This window comes from Alligator sinensis, unplaced genomic scaffold, assembly GCF_000455745.1.
Source record: "Alligator sinensis unplaced genomic scaffold, ASM45574v1 scaffold821_1, whole genome shotgun sequence".
Lineage (NCBI taxonomy): Eukaryota > Metazoa > Chordata > Crocodylia > Alligatoridae > Alligator > Alligator sinensis.
This window is the reverse complement of record NW_005843270.1, coordinates 27,907-34,386: the sequence shown is the minus strand read 5'-3', so window position 1 is coordinate 34,386 and position 6,480 is coordinate 27,907. Positions and strand designations below refer to the sequence as shown.

The 6,480-nt window shown below is 53.6% G+C and overlaps 1 pseudogene; it reads right to left on the bottom strand.

Annotated features, from left to right (window-relative positions):
- Positions 1 to 3,733: 3,733 nt before the first annotated feature.
- Positions 3,734 to 6,480, bottom strand: part of LOC112548548 — a 6,850-nt pseudogene continuing 4,103 nt past the window's right edge.

Genomic DNA, 6,480 nt, shown 5'->3' with positions numbered 1-6,480 from the left:
TGGAGGGGTCCCCACCCCGCCCCTGCCACCTCCCCCGTGCCTGGGGTCCCCACAGCCAGCCCCTCCCTGGCCTGGGGACAGACCTGTCCCTGCCACCACGCACTGGCCCCTGCCAGCCCTGACGGCAGAAAGGCCCCAGCACCCACCCGACTGCCCCCCCGCCCAAGTCCCCAGCATGACTGACCCCCTCCCCAGCAGTGTGTTTGTGGGGGCAGGTGTGCATACACACACACACGCACACACATGGATGTGCGCACACATAGGTGCATATGCACACACACACATGTCTCTAGTGGGTTATGGAATAGAGAAAATCCCACACAACTTCCTGATTCATTTAATGCACTGGCTGGGGACATTTTTTAGCTACTTGCACGATTTCACAATGATTACACACTTAATTCATAAAACACAATTTTATTTTTAAATTCTTTGCTACACATATTACACTGCTTAGCATTAAGAAATACCACAAACATGAAGAACACAATAACTACATGTATCAGAAACAATGCTCCAATGCACTTCCTTCCCAAACAACTACAATTACAACTAAAAGTTACATTTGAATCAATACTATTCTTTTTCATAATATACTTACAATCCTAGAATTCCGAGAAACCAAATCCCCAGGTCTACCTTCATTCTTTAGTTATGGTTTAGGGTTGGTCTCAGCAGTGATAGGAACAAGTCCCCTTCTTTCAGTCCCTGTCAGGCGCTCCGCGGCTTCAGATTGGCGTTCACGGAGAGGGTGGTTCAGGTGATCGGTCTGATCCGGCCTACACTTGCAATTCTTCCTTCCTTGTTCTGCAAGTGAGGTCACCTCCAAATTGGGACAGTAGGTTACAGTTTTTATTGAGTGAGTTGCTGTCTTGGGCCCTTCCCACCCAAACCTGTCACTACTCCCAAATTTGGGCTCGGATAATTCTTAACAGCTTTTTGCTTGGTTCAGTTTCTTTTGTTGACTATTTTAATTACTTTGGGGAATTTCCATATCACTGAATTGACTTTTATTTCTAATCTTGTCAAAGGCCCTAGGGTTTGATCTCTCGGGATGTTTGCTTAAGGGTCATTTTTAGGTTAACTTTGTTAAAGGCCTCTAAAGATAAAATTCAAGAGTTAAAACTTTGAGCAAAGTCAGGACCTTCCACATGTAGACCAAAACAATGGCCTAGATAAGAAGATGAATCTTGTCTTCTTCCTGAACTGACTAATGGGCAACTATTACAAACATTCAAACTATTATATTCAATATGACAACACACACACCCCGGTTGTACAGAGACCACAGAAACACTGTTGAATGCCCACTCTCCCACCCCACAACTACAGAGCTATAAATAAAAGCAGTTCTAAAATGCCCCCTTCAAAATCTTCGCCCTCCCCAAAATCTCTGTCTTCCTCCGCTGCGCCCCGAGTCCAAGCACAGCAGAGTGTCCCTCTTCTGCAGTTTGACCCAGAAAGGGATCACTGCTGAAACCTCCCATGGGAGATTTCCCCAAGCCTTCTCTGGGCCCTCCCATGCGCTCGGTGCGGCTGAATACCCATGGGCGGTTCTGCCTGTCGCGGTGCTGGACGCAGGGTTGGGGTCGCTGCACTGGCAGTCCTCAAGCGAGGCACAGCCGGAGAGCAATTGAAACATTAATGGCTGCAAGCCTGACATGTTGCAACGTGGTCCATGTTTCCTACCCTATACTTCCATGCTTTCCCCTATTACCATATGCCAAAGCCTCCCAAGCCGGCAAACTTACCACTGGCTGCACTTCTGCCTCTGGCTCCAGGTCCTGATGTTGTGGCGGACGGGGGGAGACCTGGGGTGGGAGCAGTGGAGGGAAGTTGGAGTGGGGAGTAAAAAGAGGTTCAGACTAAGGTATTGGGCAGGGGGAGGGAGCTTTTGGGGTGGGGCAGTGGGTGGTGGAAGCATCACTGCTGAGACTGTCAGTACGGGAGGGGGAAAAGGGTGTTAAGAAAAGTGGGTTGAGAATACGGGGTAGGAGGGGGATGGAGACTGGGATGGCGATACTTGGGCCTCCTTGCTGGACCCGAGGTCCTTGGCTGCCTGCAATCCGTGGCTGGGACTCCCACACGTCCGCTGGGTCGGGGCCTGGATGCGTCTCAGCTGTTCGACCAAGAACGGCTGCTCCGAGTCCCTCAGAGGAGAAGGTTAAAGTAGCCCAGGGACCTTTGGGGACCCATTGAGCTCCTGTGAGGCACTAAGTGCTTGGAGCAGAGCCCACCCCACTGGGCAGCAGGATCCAGCTTGTTCGCACTGGGCTTGGCACCGCAGTCGTGGGGGCAGCCATGCTCCGCCATCCCTGCACCCCAAATCCTTGTGCACGCACAGCACAATAGTTGGCTACTCGAGTTGTGCAAAACAGCACCATTTCGCTTCGACTTCTGTTTTGACATTTCGACAGAAAAGTATTTCATTTCAAGTTTAGTTTAGTTCTGAAAGCACTGTTCCATTGTGTTTTGTCAAACCAGTGTCGCTGTTTCGACCTCTGGCCCATTGCCTAGAATGGGGAAGCACCAAACTGGAGGAGGAGCAACCTCCGGTGATCCCAGGCAGATCGGGGTCCACACCCGGGGGAGCAGTCTGGCAGAGCCCTGCAGATCTCCCCGGGGTGCGGGTGGGAGGCTGTCACTGCCGCCTGGGACCGGTGCCAGGCGCCGAGCCCATGGAGGGAGGTGGAGCACAGCCCCGGCGCTGTGCTCTGTTTCCCCTCACCAGGCTCAGTCCCACGGGGCTGCAAGCAGCTGGGACCCGTGCCCGGTGCAGGGAGGGCAGAGTGCAGCCCCCCGGCATAGCGCAGCCTCCCCACCCTGGGCTCGGGTCCCAGCCTTTTGCAGGCTGGTGGAGGGAGGTGGGGTGCAGCCCTGGGGCTATGCTCTGCCTCCCTGCCCCAGGCTCAGCACCCAGGAGCTCGCAGCCCCGTGGAAGTCAGCCGTGGCAGGAGGTGGAGCACAGCCTTGCTTCTACCCACCTCCCGCCACCCGACTTTGCTCCATGGGGCTGGTGGTGCCCTGTGGTGGGAGGCAGGGAGAGCCAGGGCTGCGCTCCCCACGGCGCTGAGCCACGTGGGGCTGCAGAGCCACTCCGAGCACAGCCCTGGCTCTCCCTGCTCCCCACCTCCTGGCTGCTGCTTCCAAACTCAGAAGGTTTCAAAACTTTCAAAATATTTCGAATGGCCTCGTTTTGTTTCAAGGATGGGGTTTAGTTTGTGACAGCGCAAGCTCATTTAAATCACCAAAAACTCATGTACGTGTAAAGTGTGATGCCATTAAGCCACACAAAGGGAAATTTTCATCACGTACACATTGTCTGGGCGTCATGTGTACAAGCGCCCCTGTGCTGATCTAGAGGCTGCGCTCCTAAAAAAGCACAGCATGAAAAAGCACTTGCTCTTATTAGTTTTAAACCTACTACCCCCTAGTTTAATATTGTGTGTCCTGGTTCTAGTGTTGAGAGATGCAGTAAATCATAAATCCCTCTTCACTTTCTCTGCACTCTTTAGTATTTTGCAAACCTCTCTCAGTTCTCCTCTCTAGCAACTCTTTTCTAAGCTTTTCTAAGCCCTAGCCTGCTTCATATACCTTTCATATTGGAACCTCTTCCAATAAAAGAGCGCTCACCTGGGGCCAGGGGCATGGACCAGTCATGGGGTCAGTCCTGCACAGAGCAGACTCCTCTCCCCAGGGAGGTTAGATCCAGTTCTCACCAGCACCTGTTTTCCCGGAGCATGGGGCTCTGCTTGGGCATGAGGCAGAGCTGAGTCTTGCTGGGAGAAGTGGAAGGAAATGAAGGAGTCGTCCTCTGTCAGGGGGAGGCCAGTGGCTTTCCCCTTGCCCCAGGTCAAGTTAACCAAATCAGTTCTATCCACGGGGCAGAGCTGCCCCTGTCCGTGCGTGCGTCTGGGCAAAGCTCAGAGCAGAGCTCAGTCATTCAGGTCTGCGTGGTGCTACCACCGGCACGTCTCCTCCCTCCCAGACTCATCAGTCTTGTGTTTCAGATACACCCAAGCCCATGGCAGGCTTCCTATGTGCAAACCTCAAGCCCGGAGGCCTTGGAGTTCAGATGCCCCCAGTCTTGGATGCCCCAGGCAAAAGGCAGTAGCAGCTCTGAGTCATTCTGACCGCCCCGTGGGAGACGGAGGCTTCCCCAGGTCGGGCTGGCAGGGATCTCGGCAGTATCCGGCCCTTGTGTGCAGTGTGGAGTGCTGCTCATCTGCTGGACTTGCTGGGTCATGTCCTCCGAGATGAGTTTCCTGCTGTGCCATTGCAAGGAACATGGGTGCTGGCAGCACCGTGGTCTGTCCTCTCTGCCCCGGCCTCTGCTTCCACTTTTGAAGGCTGAAGTATTCTGTACAACTGCGACCTCTGGACTCTGGGCATTTGTAGGGGCTTTGGTGGCCCTTCATGGTGTGCAATGCAGGAGAGAACTGAGTGGGTGATGCCGGTGTCCCTGGCTCCTGATGGGCTCAACAAAACAACCAAGATTTCAGCGAGCTTGGTGCAGCTGTTTCTGAGGTTTGCACATCTGGTGTCTCCCCAGGGGCCTGGAGGAGTATCCAGGTGCTTGCTGGTTTTATCTACAAGCGCAGAAGCCAGATGCCACGCCGAACTTCTCAACACTTGTAAAATGCTGCTCTGAGATGAGTCCAGAATCATAAAAGGGCTCAATGGATCGGAAAAGCGAGTAACTGGGACAAGAAGACCGATGTCAAAAGCAAAGTTAGAAGTTTAGCGAGTGCGCTGTTGGCACCTGCTGTAATTTGCACAGCAGAAAAGTTCATCAGACACTAGCAGTAACTTAGCAATCTAAGGCTTAATTTGAGGCCTGGTAAATTAGCCTTTCTAGCCATGAGCACAGGATCACGGAAGGTCTTGGGTCCTGCTGACATGGGCTGAGGTTGAGGGTTGACACTCTGCCCCTCACAGTCTTGGGCCCATTATTTGTCTGTGATTTTCAGCATCTCTTGTCTTCATTCAGTCAGCGTCTCCTGCATCTTGTTGACTTGGGCAATCACTTGCTCCAGTTCAGTGACTATCTCTCGGATCTTGGCTGCCAGCTCTGTTCTGGCGCCGTTGTAGAGCTCTAAGGAGTTCTTGGCTAAAAAGAAGATGTTCAGGCCTGGCATGAGGTCTGCCAGGGTGGACATGGCAGTTCCTCTGAAACTTGCAGGACAGCCGCCGTTAGCCAACAGCTCTTCAGCTTTGACCATCTTCATGGTGTTGAGAACAGCGTGCCCTGCTCCTGCCCTGATCTGTGGGATCTCAGGTATCGGATCACTGTTGATGGCATCTTCTGCGGCCTTATGTACCTGGACTGAGATGTCCTCCGTGTACTGCTGGATTAGCTGAACCTCAGCCTAGCACTGGCCCAGGAGCCTGTTGATCTCCTCTTTGTTGACTTGACTCTTCACCATGTTGGTGGTGGTTGCTGCTGTGCTAGTCAGGCCATGTGCCATGGAGACACCAAGCACCATGAGGGAGACAGCCAGCGATACCCCAAAGGTGGAGATCCCACCCATGATGCCCAATGTCCCTCTGGCAATGTTTGCTATTGTGGCTTCTCTGTGAGCCTCATCCACGGCGTTGGCCATTGCCCGAAGCGCCGCTACGTGCTGCTTCAGTCTGTCCCGGGCCAGCAGCAGCCTCTCCCTTAGTATTTCTTCGATGCTGCTCCCTGCTAATTCACTAAAGGAGAAGAGAGAAAAGGGGAAAATCATTTCATAGGTCTAGAGTGTTGGTTCCTGTATGATCCCATAATGCTTCTGTTGCCTTGCACTGTGATCCCACCGTGCGCCCAACGCCTTATATGGGAGCTGCATCCTCGATGCCCGAGGGTGTCCCGTGAGTCAGGCCATGAGCCCTGCCCTGTCCTGAACCCAGGGAGGGGGGTTCCCCTACAATACTGTGTCCATCTCCCGTACCCGAGCGTGTGGACATGCCTGTCCTCCTCATGCCCAGGGGAAAACTCCACTGGGCCAGGGCCGGGGCTGGGTCCATGTCACTGATTTATGGGAGAGATGCCCGGAGGCTGATACCATTGAGACCAGTGTTTGAACTGTCAGGCCAAGAAGAGATGGTGGAATAGGGGCGGCCATGGGCTGAGACTGCTGGCTGATGGTTTAGCCAGGCATCAGATGGAGATGGACGTTACTCACTGTAATAGGTGGCCGCTCTAGACCAGGCTAAAATGTGGCCCGCACACCTGTTCCTGGGGCAACCGCCCGCCTTCTCGCCTGCCATGCCTTGCTGTTAATTAATTAATTGATGTTAATTAGTGGGAGGCTGCCCTTGTACTGCCCCACTGCCAGGGGACGCTATCTGTGGCTCCGTTTCCTCCCCTACACTGCAGTCCACACCTCGCCGATGGACTAGTCTCTGACTCAGGTCTATCACTATCTGGCCCCTTCCTGTTCTCTCTGGGCCTTCCTTCCTTAGATGCGCGCTCCCTCCGGTGATAGGGCTCTTCCG